Raw genomic sequence first — 19,293 nt, 5'->3', positions numbered from 1 at the left:
TTCCGGTGCAAGTAGTCAATATTAATAATGCACACAGGGGTCCAAGTTCAGACTCTCTTGGCAAAGTTTAACATGAAAGCTGCATTCACTTGTTGCTGCATTTGTAACCTCTTTCCTTTCTATCCATCCTGAATGCCTCTGATAGAGGGATGTGACCTATCAACAGTAATTGGAGAAGCTATGGCGATTGGGTTTCTCTACGAGGCAGCTCAATCGATCCTGTGGATGGTGGTGCTCACAGGCGGTGCTACATCCCCCACAGCTCCTGACAGCTCAGTGCGGGCCAAGCTGCAAAGGAACAGTCTGTCCTTTCACAAGAACTATAATCAAGCGTGCAGGTCACCCTTCAGCACTCACAGACAAGCCGTTAAGTCATAATTACACATTTTCTCCATTATCGGCCTGAATATAATGTGAGCCTTTCATTGAGATCAAAGAATAATGGAAGTGTCAGGGATTCAGGAACGATGTTGTTATGCACAAGGTGAAACATTTGAGTACATTAATAATCTGCCCAGGCCTTCTTGTGTTCTGCAAGGTATAAAGTTTAGCCGTGTGATGCGTGCTGATACGATGAGCTAGGTCAGAGATGATGGATGGAGCACAGGCTCCACACGCTGACATCATTTCCTCACATGTGGCTTGCTGGGCTGAGCTTTAACATTACAGCTCTCTTTTTTGTTTAAGGCTTCCTCGGGACCAGAACTAAACTCAGCTGAGCTCAACCTGACCATCAGTTGCCATGGAGATTCACAGGGGCCCAGTCTGCTGGTGCACAAGCACCAGCATGTCACAGTTTGAATCAATCATTTGAATTCATTTGGTTTGTGCTCATCTCTGCCAGACCTGACACTTGTGCTTTCTTAAGAATGAAAGAAAGAAAGAAAGAAAGAAAGAAAGAAAGAAAGAAAGAAAGAAAGAAAAGAAAGAAAGAAAGAAAGAAAGAAAGAAAGAAAAAAGAATGAAAGAAAGGAGGGATGGCCTAAATAAAATTGCCAAGGATGCTGCTGTCCTACATATTTTTTTTGCGTTGAGATCTTCTCGTTATTATTCAGTATTGACCTACTTTCTTCCTGTTACGTTGTGTTAGATTAAAGGCTTGACATATGAAATCAGTTTATTTGAATGTTCACTTGCTTGTGGATGTCTGAGAGTAGAAAATTTGTCTATCAGTTCATGAAGTGAGCCACCATCCCTCCATGTTCCCTCCTTAAGATGGAGGCGTTAAACCAGATGTCAATGTAATTGAATGTCAATAGTCCTATAGTCCTATATAGTCCTATAATCCTGAGTGACTTTGAATTGAATTGAAAATACTGGAGATGGGAAATAAAACATAGTATAATCTCAATAATACCACCAACAATAATAATAATGATAGCTGAAAAAGCAGGTTTCAGCTAAAACACAGTTAAAAGTCTTTTAAACTGTGTCAACTTTTTTTTTTTTAAAAGAAAACTATCTTTTTGACCCAGTGGAAGCTTCCCGTTTCTGCTTTTTGCTGGAGAGATTAAATCGATTGTTCGAATAGTTTTTCTTTGGCACTCTCGTAGGCGTAAAGCGAAGCCCTCCAGCTCCAGGAGTTGGCAAACACACCTAAACTTTTTTCCATGATGTTTGCTGGGTCTCCGGAGCTGCACTCAGCAATAGCCGCAGGTAAAACCACCTGAATCTCGCTGGGTCAAGTATTTATGCCGCTCAGAAAGGGCCACTAAGGCTTATTGGTGTGATTGTGTCCGCATTTATTGGATTTATTGGAGCTTTAAAAAAGCTTCCTGTGAGCTTGCTGACATTCACCTGGAGTCTGACAGAGACTGAGGTGAATTTCACTGCAACACCATTGTCCTTCATTCTTGAGGGGCCACTTAAGACTGAGAGTGATGACTATTACTGTAATTGCGTGCTCGCTTTCTGAGTGAGCAACAATAAGCTTTCAGCGCGTGCTTTTCATCCTCGCAGCTGTTGTTAGGTCTCCCATGGTCACGTTCAGCTGCTGTGTGAGGGGGAGATGGTCAAGAGGGCTCGTCCGTATCACGGGTGCTGTTGTAAGTGCTGTTTGCACTCGGCAGGCTTCCTGTCTGCTTTGACGTCTTACATCGGCAGAGCGATGAGAATGACACTATTTTGGAGGCGACAGCATGCTGCAGGCGTGCAATCGAGTCGGCTTTCTGCTATGAATGTTTATGAGCTGTTATTTTCTAACCTTTGATGCTTCTGTCAAAGAGCAGCGAGGCTCTGCACATCTTATTTTTCACCTTTAAATTCTAATCCGCCACGAGGATTTGGGGATCAGACTGCAATCAGACAGACTGCGATGAAGCACAGGTGTAAATGTTTAGGTGAATGAAGGTGAACAGGGACCCACCGAACATGTGTAAATGCCAACGCTTCCCCAATCAGCATGAATCAGCTCCGTCAGGAGGGGAGAGAAATGTCAGCGAATAAACAGGAAACCAAACAACGGAAGGGGGCACACGCTTTCTTTCTGTTCATGCTGACAATTGGTTTAAGTTTCAGGACTTGAGTCTCAGCAGGAAGACAGATCTGTCATACAGGTATTATAGCAGCTAAGAGCAGTGGGAGTGAAGTCCTGCACACAGCGGCACACAGCATCGTGATACATATGCCTCATTTAATAAAGGGGTAACTTGGACAGCATCAATCCCGTGATACCTATTTTTCAGGAACAGACCATCACAAATCAAGGCTCAGCTCTCAACACAGAGCAGCTCACAACATTAGCAAGAGTGTATATTATTGTATATTCATATTCAGTGGTTTTAGTGCTCCAATCTGGTTGAAAGTCTCTGACACAAACTGCCATCAGAGTGCTACCATTCATCCTGGTGACCTGTTTATGAACATTGTGCAGAATACAAATATGGGTTTTTTTGGCCAAGACAATCCAGGCTACAGTGAAGCTCCTCTGAAATGGATTTTGTACAAATATATGTCTAAAGAAATATATAAAGGGGAGTAAATGAGTGTGCCATGTTGATCCAGTCCAGAATGTTGCATTGACCAACCAGCAGGCAGACAGTGTCACTTCCGGAGAGCTTCTTATCTAATGAGTGTAAGACATGATAATTGCTACATGAGGTTAATGAGGTAAATGAGCGCTTGTCAACTTGGCAACGTGCCATCATGCGTTTGCTGCTGATGTGACAGCTGTATGGTAGTGGCCTGCAGTGAATGCCTCTGCATCAGAGACAGCCTCTAATCAGTTGTTTCAGTCGACACACAAGTCACTCCACAGGCAAACAATAGGGAAATCCTCCGAATGACCTTGAAACCTATGTGACAGCTTAGATTTGTAATATACCGTCTGCTGTAGCACACAATTATGGCAGCCTGGGGATTGTAGCCCTCCCCTACTCAATATACTGTAGCTTCATTCATCTTAGACTACTAGTGTACGAAGTTTAATCAGTGCCTGGACTACATTGTTAGCATAAGGTTGCTCCTGGACAAACTGTATTCTGTAAAAAGATAAAAGGCAAATACAATAACATAAAGATATCTGACCTTAAACTACCAAGAGAAATCCTTGATAAAAACCCCACAAAACTGTTCCTCCATTATCTCCTGATCCCATATAAAGCTCTAACTAAATAAATGGAATTTTGCTCATTTTTGTTCAAATAATTTAGATCAGAAATTATTATTGTCATTATTGGTGTATTTGCCAAGAGACCTTAGCGAAGATCTAACTAGAAACATAGCAACAACCGGAAAAAGACAGCCCACAACATGGAAGAGGACATGCGAGAAGAGGGATTGATGGTGGTCGGGAGAGTATTTTTAATGAAAGGAAGAAAAGACTGGAGAAATTCCTGAAGGCAGCGCCAACATGCTTCCTTGCGCCTCAATCAGCTCGCTTCTCGATGGGCTACATTCCAACATTCTGACACGGGATTCATCAGTTTTCCCCACAGAGATGAAGGCTTTTGGTTGTAAATATTGAACAAGTTTAATTTTGACGATTGTTGCTTGGAACGTTCGGGGAAAAAAGCAGCCGGATTATCTTGGTGTATGTACCCCTCTTAAGTGCTTTTCTCCCACACAATTCACATTAGATCAGGGGGTTCTGACCTCTGCATGTCCATTACGTGGTGCCTCCACCTCACACTAAGAATGACGCACTGAGAGGGCTGCTGGCTGCAGAGTAGCTGCGCGTTTCATTCTGACCCGACACACTGGCGAAAGAGACATATTTTGGCTAATGAGCAGCAAGGAAAATATGTTCGCCTGAAGGGAGACGGAGACGGGCATGAATGGAGGCACAGTGCACTACAGTGGTGCTGATGTGGTGAAAGGTCACAGTGGCCATCACACACAAAGCTGCAGAGATTGCAGCAATTCACGCTCAATTTGTTTAAATCCTTTGTAAAAGTTTCTTCGTAATGAGGCTTTGGAATTATATAATCTTTCTGGAAGTCTTTACAAATGTATCCCGCGGCGGTTGTTGAATGATCTTTTAATTGATTCGCTGCACTTCTTGGACTCAACTCGATGCTCTTGCTCCGATGAACATGAGCTTTTTGTCTGAAGGAAGATTGTTGGACAAACTCAGCAGACCAACCATAATTGGGGCAAAAATGCTTTTCTTCTGCTTGTTTATGAGCACAGTTGGACAGGAGAATGAACCAATGCCCACTTGGTTCTATCCAATTAATTGCTCCTCACTCACAATGTGTGTTTGTGGAACTTGCAGGGTGGCGTTTCTTCTCATGGGGGGGATTATAATTGCACAGAGACAGAGTGACTCAGCAGATCCACTGCAAACATGGCTGTGTACAGTGAAAAGTAACTTTAAACTGAAGGTTTGGTTCCGCGTCTTTCTGAAATAACACGTCTCACCGAGTCTCCGTGACGATTCTCAACCGTGTATAACCGTCAGTCAGTTCAGGCAGAGAAGAGCAGCTTTATAATGGGACTGACACAAAGGTTGGCCTTCGATTCTCCACAGCATTTTTACAGCATTAAAGAGAAAAAAAATCACTGTAAATCAGTGGACCCTTGCAAAGATAATCATAATATGTGATGTTATTTGTTATTCGCTCTTTCTTAATAAACACCTGGTGCTTAAACCGTGGGGCCTTGGTTCTCAAATTTAAATTACAGGCACTATTTACTTATTATTCACTGCCTGAGAAAAAATAAATAACATTTCAGCTTTGCACAAAACCATATGTAGATCTTTCGACAGATAAAACTAACTAGAGGAGTAAAATCTCACAGAGAAACACTCCTATGAGTTTCATCCATCCATCCATCCATCCATCCATCCATCATCCATCCATCCATCCATCCATCCATCCATCCATCCATCCATCCATCATCCATCCATCCATCCATCCATCCATCCATCCATCCATCCATCGGTCGCTTGAATCCAAATGATGATTTTATGACAAATGGAATTATTTTTGAGTGATAGTTGAACCGAACTATAGTTCTGACCTACCGTTAAGGATGTGTGCTCACGCTGTAACTGGGGAATTGGGTTGAATGGGAGTTTCAGAGGTTGCGGCATTGAGAGGAAAGACTCATGCATTATTCTTCTTGCTTGAACGTTCCAGTTGATGTGTCTTCTTTTCCCCTCTGACCAGCACATTCTCATCCTATTTCAGACCTTTAACAATAGGCTTCAAAGCCTCAGGCTGCTACAGGGCTTCAAATGGAATCATTTCTGCCTGCCCTTGGCTTCCTTATGCTTCCAAATGTAAAATGCGATTTACATCCACCAGAGTCTTGGCACTTTCCTACATTTGCACAGTTTCCTGCTTCCATCTGAGACCTCGCTGAACCTAAATTAAAGAGAAATGAGCACTTGGTTGTGCAAATCCTGCCCAAGACAAAGTGTTTGAAAAGATTTTGGAAATGTGTCATAATAAGCAGCCAGGGGGGTGCAAGTGGTTCAAATTCAAATGGTTCTTTAAAAAAAAAAAATCTGGGTCCTTGAAATGCCCCCACAACGGAGAGCTAAATTTGTCATTTGTCACCTCTGCCACAGTGCCTCAGGAGACTGTCTTGATTTGATGAATGTAGCTGGGACCTTTGTCCCTTTTCTGCCATCCATCAACTCAGAGCATTGGAGACAAATAATTCTTCCGGGCCAGCTTTTGCCATTCTGACAGAGTTCTGGCAGCGAGATTCTTTCAAGAAAAAGGTTGTTTTTCTCGATTAGACTTCAGATGGTGTTTTTTTCCCCATTCCATCCATTGTTGACAAAGTGGAACCACTGAATCACCGCGTGCAAAGACATCCAAGCAGTGTGTCACAAAAAAGCACAGCCAATTAAATAAAGGCGGCAATTTATGCAAAAATGACAGTTAAAGCAAAACTCTTCTTGTTTTTGAGCGTAAATATGGCTAAAAGAGACACGCTGCTTCTCCATTCTTGTCACCTCCGTTAAAACACCTTCTAAATTTAGTTTGGAAAGAAGTTCATCCTAATGATACATGGAAATGTCTCCTAGAGGGAGATTGTCCCGCTGTTTTAATAGATTTTATAGAGTAAGGAGAAGCGTGTTGCTGCTGAGTTTCATCCCAAAAGAATAAAAAATGGAGTATTTGCAGTTGAGGTTGCTGATGGAGAAGAGAGAGGAACGGTGGAACTGTTGGAGGAGGTCTGGAGTGGCAGAGAAGAATGTTAGAGTGGTCCTGGACATGTATGGGAGCTGTCAGTGGTGATGTGGGCTGTAGGTATGACAAAGGAGCTGGTGAAAAGTAGAGGTGACACTGCACCAAGTATCAGATTTGAGCACCATTTTGTTGCTATGGTGATGAACAAGGCTGAGAGATGAAGCAGGAAAGGAATCTCAATGGACCGTGATGTTTGCATGACATTGTGATGTATAGCAGGGAGCAGGTGGAGGAGAACCGAGAGAGGTGGAGGTCTGTCCTGCAGAGGACATTCAAAGCGGGACAGAGTATGTGTGTTGTGTGTTTAGAGACAGAGACACAGAGGAGGAGACCGGAGGCAGAGCTGGGGGTGGCAGAGATGAACGTGCTGAGGTTGAGGAGGAGCAGGAAGGAGTCCATCAGGGGAAGAGTTGGACATAACGCCGGAGAGGCCAGGCTGAGATGGTTTGGAGACGTCCAGAGGAGGGACAGTGACTGTATCAGTAGGCTGATGCTGTGATCCATCCATCTTTCCAGGTAGGAAGACCAAAGAGAAGATTAATTGAAGAGAACATGAAGTAATAAGAGGGAAGAGGACTCCGAGGACAGAGATGGAGACTACAGCCAAAAGTAGAAGAAGAATGTGGGATTATTGCTTCCTACGCATCCATCCTGACAGCTAATCATCTGCTCCAGCTGCCTCTTACACATCACACCACCACAGAACACTTACATAAAGCTCCAGCGATATCAGCGGTGCTAGTGACAAGCTATTACTGTATGTAAATACACCTGGTGCTCGCCGCGTCCACCGACCATTTGTGAAGTAATGCGCTCTACAGTTGAAGCGAGTCATCAGGAACGTTCGGGCAGAACAGACACCTTTAGATGTGCTGCTGGGTTTGCAGAGGGAGGAAACACTCGGGTGGTCTTAAGAAGCCCCACAGAACAGAAAGGATGACTGCTCTTGATTGCGTGGCTCTACTTCCATTTCTGTTCTTTATGCTAATCTGAGCGTGAGGAAATTACTCTCCCCTCAGTGTAACCTCTCATATCAGGAAGGCAAAGTGATTGGGTGGAATAGATTTTGTGTTATTGTCCTCATTGCGGTAAGTGTGCTCACTTAACAACATAATTTAGGGTAATGTAGGCGTAAGAGAGTCGTGATGTAGTTAGATATTGCACCTGCTTGATCACGGCGACGTCATCGGATGTGCAGACGAGTCGCGACTGTGTAAGTATCTTTAGACTCCGTCGACGCGCACGTCAGCATTCCTCTGCAGTGGTTTTACCGTGGACTGTGGACTCTGTGTGTGCTGTTTCCCAGGGAGAGCTCAACAACACTAATTTATCTCTGCCTGCTACCAGTAAGGAACGGTGTGAATAGCATTTTATTGATTTTCGGCTTAGCAAAGCAGACTGCTTTGTTTCATGTCTGTCGTAATGACAAGGCACCTAACTGGACTTAACTTAAGAATCAATAGAGAACTGTATTTTCAAAAGCCGCCATTTCTTTCTCCTGCTCTTCCATAAAACAAGCTGCTTAGTGACATTTTTCATCATGCCCTTCTGCTTTTGTCTCAAGAGCTCCTTTCCCTTGCAGCTCAATGCCAGCCATCTTTTCAACGGTATCCTTCCGTCTCATTTAGTCCTTTTTAGGTGGAGGCCGACGTGCGCGTGACCCCCAAGCTTTACACTGATGCAATCATGCAGCCTTAGTGAAGAAAAGGCTGAACTGTTTAGTGGACAAATGTAGCCACAATGGAAGAAAGGATGCTCCCTTTATGCCGTCCTGAACATTACACGACTGCTGCTTAATTATATCATCACTATTCAATCTAAATATCCAGTGGAACTTGCAACAGCTGTGACTCACAGACATTTGTATTCTAATACAAATCTTTTTCTTCTCCCCTCCCCAGTAGGACTCGTCACTCCATCAGCGCAGTAACCTTTAGATGTCAAGTACAGGGTTTAGCAGAGGAGGAGAAGAGTCCAAACAAAATAAAATTACTTTCATCAGCATGGATATGAGACACACATTTTAAAAGTACTCATTTCGAACCATCTGCGTGAATAGAAATGAAATTAATTTGCACCTTTGAGCTAAAGACAACATAGGTCTGATTGAAAAGCTGCATTCCCAGGGAACTGCTGTCCCTGTCCAGTGTTTTATGTGTCATTACTACCAGGATAACAGGTTTCATTGTGGGAATAAAACATGAGCCACACAGAAATCCATATCCATTGTGGTGGCGTGCATGCTTTTCATTTGCAGCGTTGTGCGGCTGGACCCATATTGATTTTCAAGCCTTCCCCTGCTTTAGAGACGGTTTATGGGCCTGTTTTCTTTCACTGTGTCTCAGCACTCCAACACCTCATTTACACTCAGTGATGGGTGATGGTTTCGCAATTTTAAATTCAGAGCTGCACTTCGGATATACCGAAACGTTGCAAAGAAAGGAAAAAAAATGTCGGCCATCAGAGGGCAAATGCGGACTGGAAATCTGTGATGTCCTCCTTTGCAAGAGCCCCTGCTTCTGCCCTGCTGCCTCTCTACCTTTAAAGCTGGAGATCAGACGTGACACTACAGCGGGATTATTTTTGCCGCTGGGTTCTGAGAAAATACATTTTCCTTGCAAAGCTTTGAAGACCCAGGAGCAACACAAAGACTCCCAGGCCCATGCTCAGGAATCAGGAAATGGACAAATCGTCCTCAAACTTTCCTCGCCATCATGTGACTGGTGAATCATTTGCCCCCTTGGGCCACTCCGTCACCGTCTTAACACCTTCGCCAATGATCCACATAAAATCCCTTTTCATGCGGTTCAATGTAATTGATCCTTAAAGAATGAAAACAGAGATAAGATGAGGCATTTACCCCGCCTGACCACCATCTTTGTGTTTCTAAAGTGCAGCATTTAGCCTTGCCCCTGCTGCCACCCTCATCCTGCTGACATACGAGGGCAATAACTGGTTACCGTCTCCTGCCTCTGTCACTCCTCTGGCAGCTTCAGCAAATTATTACGCTGGTCCGACACGCCAGGTGAAATAATAAAACAGTGCATTGATGGTTCAACTGTATTTCCTTCATTGGAACCCGAACCTGCCGTGCGTGTCTTCAAATGAAGATCTCTTCCCTCGCAGCCTTGCTGCTGTTTGTCTTTGACAAAAGAAAGGTTTTCTCAGCAGCGATGGCTCAGCGGTTGCTCTCCAGCTTGTCAGATCCGATTCCTTGAATTTGATTTGAGCAGTACTGACCCTGATTGCCGAGTGGGGCGGGAAGGAGGGGGATCGGATCCATGCAGTGAAAAAGGACACAGCTCCATTCGCAGCCAAAAGCACAGATTGGTCTCGTTCACTGGCTCTTTGAATATGAGCATGTCAATACAGCCACTGCACACGGCTGCGTGCATCCCACTGGCATGATTCAACTGAATCGATTCAGGCTCTGTTTATCTCATTAGCTTGTAGCGTGTAATCAATCACATAAGGGCATTTGTTCCGGGCTTCCAACCCCCAGTGTATTATCGTTCAACTCCTCTCCACGGTGTGAACGTTGTTCTGTCTACAGTTATCTTTAGTTATAAGTGCCATCTGCAGCTGCGAAGCGCTGGGCACAGCATCTTGACGTTTGTTTCAGCGATCCTCTTTAGTTAATGCTAAGTGATGTGGAATCTCCATGAAGGGGAAGATAGCAGAAGCGACATTCATGAGAAGACTGTTGTGATCCATCTCAGTATCGTTTTAACAAACAAAGGTGCTATGCATTAGATCTATACAGTTATGTCACGGATCCAAAATATACATTTCTGTTCAGGGCAGACTTAACTCGATTTCACCCTGCATAACCTTTGGCCTGATATTGAACTTTCTGTTGCACCACAGGCACACACACACACACACACACACACACACACACGAACACCACATCTGTGCACGTTCGTCGGTCAATAACAGTGACGAGAGGCAGCGAGGAGAGGCCCATGTCCAGAAGTTCACTGACATATCATCACCTCCAGGGTGTTTTATCCTCTAGCTAAGCAAGACAGTGTTCAATATGTAAGCCTGTTTGTTTATGTCTGTTTGTGAAGAGTTTGTGCTTCTTACATGAAATCCTGGCTCTTTACAGCTTTTCTGCACAAATTCCAACTTAATTTGATAGTTAGTCTGACCTGATTAGATTTGTTCCCTCCATTCCCAATGTTACACAATAGTTTTAATAAGGGCTTTTTCCTAAAGGGACATTTTGAATGAATATTACAATCTTTGAAGTACATAAAACTTTATGTAACTGGAGGATGGGTTAGTGGAACAATCATGAACATCATCAGTATGATCATTTCTGTCATCACTCACTTGTAAAACATCTGACCAACAGATGTTAAACCAACTGTAAGCTAACATCTTGTCCAGGATCCATTTATCAAAGGACTCTGCCATGCCGGTAAGATTGGCTTTATACATAAGGGGCGTCCAAAGTCATGGACATCCTCCAGTTTGGCAAAGCAAATGACCCATCAGAAGGTCCTGCTGTCTATAGCTTTAAAAGCTGGAGTGGAGAAGCTGGCAGCACTGGGAGGATGATGGATAAACAGTGTGTTATCATTGTCAACCAAGCATTTCAACACAACATGTATACATACTCTGCTTTCTGAATGTTAGCTTTTTAGGTTGACAGTGAAGGCACCATCTACTGATGTCAAAGACAGTGTCAGCAAGATTGTTGTAGCACATCTGGAATGTGCATGTTTTAGCAAAAGCTAATGCCATAAGGTCAGCGTTCCTGCCAGTATTTCCATCCACAGGTGAGGTTCTTCCATCATGTCCATAGATTTTTAGTTTTTCAGATTTCAGTGAGGGTTAGTGAGATGCTGAAGGGAGAAGAACCAGTGAAAGGCTGGTGTGGAGGAATAAATTGTGAATAATTCTGCAAATACTCAGAACAATCATTTAGTAATTCACTTTTAATTCACTCCCAAGCTATTTGGAACAGACTGAGGTCGTTCCATTTACATGTGTTACAGTTGTGTAATTAGTTCTCAAGAAGCAGTGAATGTATTTTGCAGAGCCGGTTGATTATTACCCATATAATTAAAGCCCATCCTGGCGAGGTGACACGGGCTCTGCAACACCTTTTGCTTTAAGCTGTTGTGATTAAAATACTTCAGCAAATATCCAGAATTTCTAACAGCCACTTCTTCAAATTGACTTCACGCTGCACCAGCAATAAAATCCCAGTGTTCAAGGAGAAAGTGAAGACATTGTGTTTAGGTACGCGTCCGTCCGGATGACTCATGAATGCAGCAGTGTAAGTGAGGCGTAATTAGCACCTCTTGCACATGAAGTGTCAACAACAGGAATAATAACAAGAGGCGAGTTCATGCCTGTCATCTTCCTCCTCATTTAGGAGCATCACATCATGCTGTTTTATTAGCTTCTTCTGTCAATCAAACTCAACACAATGTGAATTTATGAATTTTAATTCCTGACCTCGAACGCAATTCTGTTTCCAGACACCAAAATTTCCTTTCGAACCCTTTTGCCATCAAGTTAAAATAGGGTTTCAGTCCCTGCTACTTGTGGACTTGTGCTAGGATTGTCAAACATTACAAAATGCTGTCACATGACCACATTTGTGGAAAGACGTGTATGCAGACGTTCATTGTCCATGGCTGAATGCCTGAAGTATTGGAGGGCAGCACAAACACCCCAGTGTGCACGTAGAAGCAGTCATTGTGAGCTCTGTTTCGAGTTTTTCAGTGAGAAATCCAGTCAGCTCTGTGTGTCCCAGGCCAGCTTCTCAGTGGGCATCAAGGCCCATTGTGCCAGAGCAGCAAATGAGCACTTTTAAACACACACACACACACATACACACACTACAGTGATTAGACAGTTCTTGAACACTAGAAAATGGAATTTTCGATTCACTATAAACTGAAACCTTTAACAAAAGCCAGCATCAATACAACAACCATGAAAGTTCTTTTTCCTTCCATTTAGCTCTTCTATAGACTCTATAGAACAGATGAAGGACATACATAACAGGGATTTAAAGACGTTGGAGTTTGTTTCTGAACACTGTCTCATATGAACTCGACAGCCATAAAGTTACTGTAAATAAATCCAAACGCTGGTAAAGATGTATTAGGGATTTCAGTGTAAGTTACTTTTCTCTGTGGGGTTGAATATTATCAGGCTTCTTTCCCCAGGTCATAATGTGTGTGTGCTGCTATAAACATTAATTTATGTGAACAGAATAGAAGATATTTGCACTATAGCCTATTTTTAGCTATCCTCATTTTCCTCTTGTCTCTTCTTTTCGCATCAGTTTCCTGGGTACGTCACTCACTATATTTATAAGCTACTGTGGAGTAAATCTAATTATTGACCTTACACGTGTTTACTTGTTTGTTAATTTATTTGTGGTGTTTTGCTGCTCTTTAAAGAAAGAAAAATAAAGAAACTGCTGGGAAAAAATGGAGCTCTAATACTGTTGTTTTTCAGGAGGATGGGTGGGGTTTACTTAATAAGCCGCACAGCTCTGCCTGACTGAAGCGTGAACCAAGGTGAATTATCGCGAATCCCAGCTGAAAATGTCAACTTCCAGATCACTGTTATGAATATGCAGCAGCAAAAGCCGACGCAGCCTGAACGCAGCATGAAAGTGTTGCAGCAGGAGAGCAAAAGCTGGCCAAACATGACACACAGCTCCTATTTTTCCCTGCATGAGATAACCGGGGCGGAATGAGACAATTACGGGCTAAAATTTTGGAACTATGACAGTGACCAAGATGGATTTGAAATGATGACTCATCTGTTTCTGGGATCGGTGTCTTTAATCCATCAGTTTCGAATGTCTGGTTCAAATAATGCAAAATGAGACGAGTGACAGAGACAAAAACCCCTCCTCCACCCTGCGAGTCTGTTTTGACCTTGTTGCATACGTTGGAACACTTGTGGAAGGCACGGAGGAGTGCACTTACATTGTCCTCACTGCAACAACACAAAGGCGGTATAATTGGTATTTGAGATGCGTTCCCATTTCCTGGAGGCTGCGCTGAAGTACACTTGCATTCAGCTTGAGACCACCTTTACACGAGGGCTCCTCCACACGCCCAGCCTCAAAAACACTAAAGTGAAGTGGACTTTTTATTTTTTAAATCCACCAAAAAGCTTTGGTCATTAGTCATATGCAGGGAAACAGTGAGCCTGTATCCCTGAACCTTCAGCTGTGACCTCTGTTTGACCTGTCCAACCGAGACTTGACTTATCACCAGCATGCTCCTGCAGCAGATGAATCCATCCTGAAGTCAAGCTGTTTAGGACCACTGAAGCAGATCACAAATATGTATGGAGAGCTCCATCTGTAACGCTCTGTGGATTAGATGGATTTAAACTGTCCTCAGAAGGCTGGTGTTTGAGACATTACAGAAGTCACATTGTTTGTAGCCTCTAAAGAGATCTTTGAATGTCCGCAAAGGCGGCTCACTTTATGTTGGTTCTTGGTAGATTTGAGGGATTTACAAGTTCTCCAGAATTAACCTCGAAACCCGCTTTATTCTGTTGTCGTGTAAATGGGCTGAGTGTGTGAAGCACCAGCTCACATCACTGGGGGGACAGAGAGATGAGGAGTGATGACCTCAGCCCATATGTGAAATGTCAGATGGTCACGCAGACCATCCCTCCTCAAAACGGAAGCATTCAAAGTGGAGCTCTTAAAAAAAACCCGAGAATATATGCTTTGCTTCTCCTTTTCTGATCGTCATCGCTGTGTGTGTGGCTCGGTGGGGGGAGGTACAGCTTGAGGCCTGGATCAGGAGCTTCTGTTGTGTTGGCGCCTGTAGATATTGTAGACAACGCGTCATTGTCAGTGTGTGTGGGGAGGGTTCCTGAATGCACATGCTGTACGCCTCCAGCCATTTCTCTGCTGTTTTCTAATCTCCAGCAAGCCTGATGAATGAGAACACAACTGATAGCGCACTGCCAGCTGCCCCTAATACCTCCTTCAAAAAACCCAAAACTCAAAACAATGGTCCTGACCTAGTGATCACAGGACACCACACATACTGTATGCAGTAACAGAAGAAAACCATGGCGAACAGGAGCAGCACATGCGGGATTACTAATCAGAGAAGTCAAGAACTTCACAAGTCAGAGTTGGAAATCCCTTCCAAGTGTTTGTGTGCAGCAAATATTCATCCTCAGAAACCCCACACTGAACTCTCTTAACAATAATGAATAAAACTTATGGCCCACATTTCTGCCATGTCTCATATACTGTATATAGTCAAAGCTAAATCCCATAAAATGCTGACATCTAGCTCTCCCTTCACTAAAGCCTCCCACTGTGATGAGTTGAATCAAAACATATAGATGGAACATTGCTCAGCTAAGAAACATTCAAATCTTTACAAAATATGTTCAAAGTTATCCCAAAGAAATGTGACAAGCTGTATTTACAGCTAAAGAAGGCGATGTCAATGCATACTTCAACGAACCCTGGTGTCATGACACACTGCCAGTCAATGATTCCGACAATCATTGCTGAATTCTGCTGTTCTGGTCAAAACAGGCTCTCCTGATGCGCCACCGACAATCAGCTGCTGACTCTGAGAGGCTCCTGCAGAGGTCTGGGGAGCAGTTCTGTTTAATTCCTCTGCAGGGCATTAATGGGCCAGCATAGCTGCCGTCTATACATCCATCCACACCGACTCTGGCAGCTCCAGAGAGTTTAATCCACCCAGTGCTGCAGGGCAGCGCAGCAGCTTGTTCTTCTGTCTCCTTTGCACAGGAAACTTGACCACTGTGTTTTTATGATGACTTTGGGACCTGCAGTCTTTCCTCATCTGGCTTTGATCGTTGGGGAGCAAAATTTATTCAAAACTGGAGGAGGAAAGCCATTTGTCATCTTGAAGGTTGAGATGAATCAAGTGACTCCCTTTAAAAGCAGAAATTCAGATTATAATGATCGACTGTTTTATGATCGGGAAGGGATCGTAGGGTAGGACAACATTTCAAATTTAACGTTCCCTTCATTGGTTTGTTCACTGGTGATTGTGTACACGGGCGCCATGGTGAGAAAATGACCAAAGCACTTTCTTTACGTTCAAATAAAGCGATTCCCTGCTGGGCTCCGTTTTGTCAGGGTCATTTTAATCAGATGTATTATTTGAACCTAATGTTGGGACTAAATCGTGAAAATAAACATTGCAGCCATCAGAGGGAAGAGAACTGTGCAGTATTACAAGGTGTGCACCTGTCTGTGCACGGCTGCAGCAGGGAGAGCGATGAATATTTATGATTATGAATATTTGCCAGTTTCACTTCTTTTCTAGCATAAGCTGCTGAATTCATCCATTTGTGTAAAGAAAGCACGGAGTGTTCTTTGGGTGTGTCTTCCTCCTCAGTGTCGACTGAATTTGACTGTATAAACTGCTGCACGTCTGAGCTCTCTGTCACGGTGAGCTATGAAATACATTTCTCGTGTCTGCTGCCTGAAGCCGCACTGACGACATGTCCAGACTTGTGAATCCACTTTAAAAGGAAAAACTGAAGGCGCATATGCTGATCACACTTCAAACTGGTGAATTTCTCCTCACCGGTTCCCGGGCCTGCATTTGGGAGCAGCGACCGTGCTTCCATCCAACACACTGCCCTTGGCGCCTCTGCAGCCACGGCTCTCTCATCATATGGGTGCACCGTTCTCCTCCTGGGGACGGCTGTTGTGCAAGATGTGCAACTTCTGCATTTCTATGTGCTACACCTATGATGTGCTAAAATATTTATAGATTTAACTCTCTGCTGGAAGATTAGTATTCTGCTTCCAGTAAAACAAATGCTGGTTAAAGGCTTGATTTCACTGGAGAAGCTTGTTTCATGCAGTAAGAATATTCTGATTGGTTCCTCCACACAAAGTACAAAGTAATAGCATACACACACACATAATATCTCATAAATAAAGAAGTATATGTTGTATTGTGTATATGAATTGTGTTGTGTGATGTTGCCGAATAGGCTGTGGGCTGAGCTGTAGCCAGGTTGCGTGATTGTGCGCATGTGTGTGTGTGTGTGTGTGTGTGTGTGTGTGTGTGTGTGTGTGTGTTAGTGCCACCTCATCCCTCTGTATTTTACAGGGTTAGGCTGGGGGGCAAGCGTGAACACAAAGGGAAGTGACAAGCTTCCATAAGTGGGGCCTGGGTGCCGTTTGTCAGGGAAAGACTTAGCAGAAACTAAATATATCTGTGGCCATCGACTGCAGAGCGGCCAGTGCCCGAAACAGCTGGCTGGCTGGCTGGCACGTGTGCACGGCGACAGGAGGAGGAGGAGCGAGTGCTCGGCGTGACTGCCATCATGTACCGTAGCTGAAACTCTGCACCACAGAAGAAGACAATTCGGTATACTCGTTAGCTGAAAATAAATATCCTGGCTTTGATATTCTAAAAACATAAATAATCCATACTGCTTTTGCCTTAACGGGGTCGCAGGAGGGGGCTGGAGCCTGTCACAGCTGCCTACGGGCAAGAGGCAGGGTACAGTCTGGACAAGTCCCCAGCTCATCACAAAGGAAATGACAACCGTTCGGACCTGACGCTCATTTAGAATAACCAGGTCACCTTCCAAATGTATGTCTTTGGACCGTGGGGGGAAGAACCCACACAGACAGCATGCAAACACAGAAAAGCTCTGGTCCCCAGGGGATTTGAAGCACAAACCTTTTGGTTGTGAGGAAACAGTGCTAATTACCCCACCATCTTGATATTAAGCTCATATTTAGACTAAATGTAAACATTTTGACTTTAGATGTGAGGCTTTTTTTCCCCTGATTTCTACTGAAAACATCAGCTTTTGTCCAAATGACACATTCCATTATCCTGAGCTACACATCCATATTTTGTCCATGTTTCTAGAAATGACAACAATAGCATTCCCTCTGTGACTGACAGCCATTTAAATGTACAAACTTGAGCTTGAGAGGACATGAGCGTCCTATTTGCCAAGTCAAACGGACTCTGTGAAGGGTGTCAACATGGTGCGCCTGCACCGGTCAGATGTTACGTCAGACATCAGTCTCTCACCAGCAGGAACACTTTCAGACAGGAGCTCAGACATCTGGCACAGAAATCCATCTGTGCACAATTTTTTTCCCCCAGTGAGACAGCTGAGAGTCCAGCGATCAGAAGGTTGGCGGGGCAATTCCCAGCCACTGCAGCATATGTGTCAAAGTGCTTTTAATCATGATAACAAACTCCTAAACGAGTCTTGACGTTGTGACTCTGGGTCAATTCCCACCTGTGTTGCAACACTCTTGGCATGTATAGGTGGGCAGGCACTATATAAACCACATAGTCTTAGTTGCCATGTTTTACAGGTATTTGACACTGGCCTATCTTCCCATCTTGTCATTGTTTCATGTCTGGGGGGTGTACAGCTCCCCTGGGCCACCAGAAAAACTGGTGTCTGACTCTTGTCACCAAGTCTCCATCGCGTTTGACCCCCCACTCCTCATTTTACTGCGCTTGACGGCTAAGAAGGAATTTTTTTGAGACAGTAAATTTAATTTGCATTTATCAGCTCAACTTGCAGCATCTAAATTCTGATCAGTGGCAGCTTTGCTCCACAGCTCAGAAGAAATCTCCCAATTTGCTCCTATCTCACTGACCAAGCGCTCATCACGAGGATTATCAGCAATTCCTTTCATTAAACGCATTGACACCGGCTCTTCTGTCTCTTGCTCATGATGCCACTCTGCAGCATGCAGCACATAAGTCTCCTCACCTCAACAATGCTCCTGCTGCACAAAGAGACCCAGGGACAAAGATGGCAATCTCCCCCACTGCTGCTCCCAACCTGATCAGCATGGAAATTGGTTTGTCTGTCAGGCATGCATGCATGCACCCTTTTTAGTGCCGTTCCGATCTGCATCTGACCTTGCAAGCCAATCAAGCTGAAAATAAAGTAGCATGGTTTGTTTTACCTCATTCAGAGATTTGAGAGTGACTCTTATTCCCAGCGCATGCGACAGAAGGAGTCCCATTCATTCTAGTTAGCTTTGCTTTTGTCCCTGCTGTGTGCACTTCCTCTTGCTTGTCCCTTGTCGAGAAGGAGGCACCAGTCACAGCATCCCTCTCTGTTATTCTGCCATGCCAGCTCACGCCCGCCTGCATTCCTCAGATTGATGCAGATTGGAAGAGGACACGGGCTCCCGGGATTATTTATCCTCGTCTTGCTCGCACAGCCGCAGAAACAGGCGCGTGGAGGAAGCCGTCTCTCTTGCTGAGCCCCCTCCTCTCCTCTCCTCTCCTCTCGCTTGAGTCCCTCTCTCTGTCCACTGCAACTCTTGTGACGGCTCTACATCTGCAGAGGCATCCGCCAGCGAATGTGCTTCTAAAGTAGCCTCTTAGCTGAGACTGAGACCACCCTCCCCTCCTCCCCTTCCAGCTTTATAATGGCACGTACCATTAAACCTCAGAGCAGGGTGGGCTCCAGCATTCTGCCGAGAGAGGGGGGGTTGTCAAAATATGTAGTGAAGAGACAGCTATTATGTTGACAGGGTTCTCCATCACATTCCAGAAAAAAATGTGTGTTGTGACATATGGACTAATTTTTATTAAAATTATTGTTTTCTAAAAAAGAAAAAATCCCACATCCATCTCTGTATCAGTTT

At 44.1% G+C, this 19,293-nt stretch overlaps 1 protein-coding gene across 8 annotated transcripts in view; it reads right to left on the bottom strand.

The window, feature by feature from the left end:
• LOC130535032 (galactosylgalactosylxylosylprotein 3-beta-glucuronosyltransferase 1) overlaps window positions 1–19,051 on the bottom strand; it is a 44,943-nt gene extending 25,892 nt beyond the window's left edge. For 3 of the 8 annotated variants that reach the window (XM_057049819.1, XM_057049817.1, XM_057049821.1), the window contains exon 1: window positions 18,604–19,050. The gene's annotated coding sequence lies outside the window, so the exon portion shown is untranslated. Of the gene's footprint in view, window positions 1–18,404; window positions 18,428–18,603 lie in introns of those variants that run through there. The other 5 variants (XM_057049822.1, XM_057049820.1, XM_057049825.1 and 2 more) reach the window with 4 other exon arrangements.
• Between the last annotated feature and the right edge of the window lie 242 nt (window positions 19,052–19,293).

Source organism: Takifugu flavidus, chromosome 12 (assembly GCF_003711565.1).
Source record: "Takifugu flavidus isolate HTHZ2018 chromosome 12, ASM371156v2, whole genome shotgun sequence".
NCBI lineage: Eukaryota > Metazoa > Chordata > Actinopteri > Tetraodontiformes > Tetraodontidae > Takifugu > Takifugu flavidus.
Note: the sequence above shows the minus strand (reverse complement) of the source record. Positions and strands in the feature narration are given on the sequence as shown.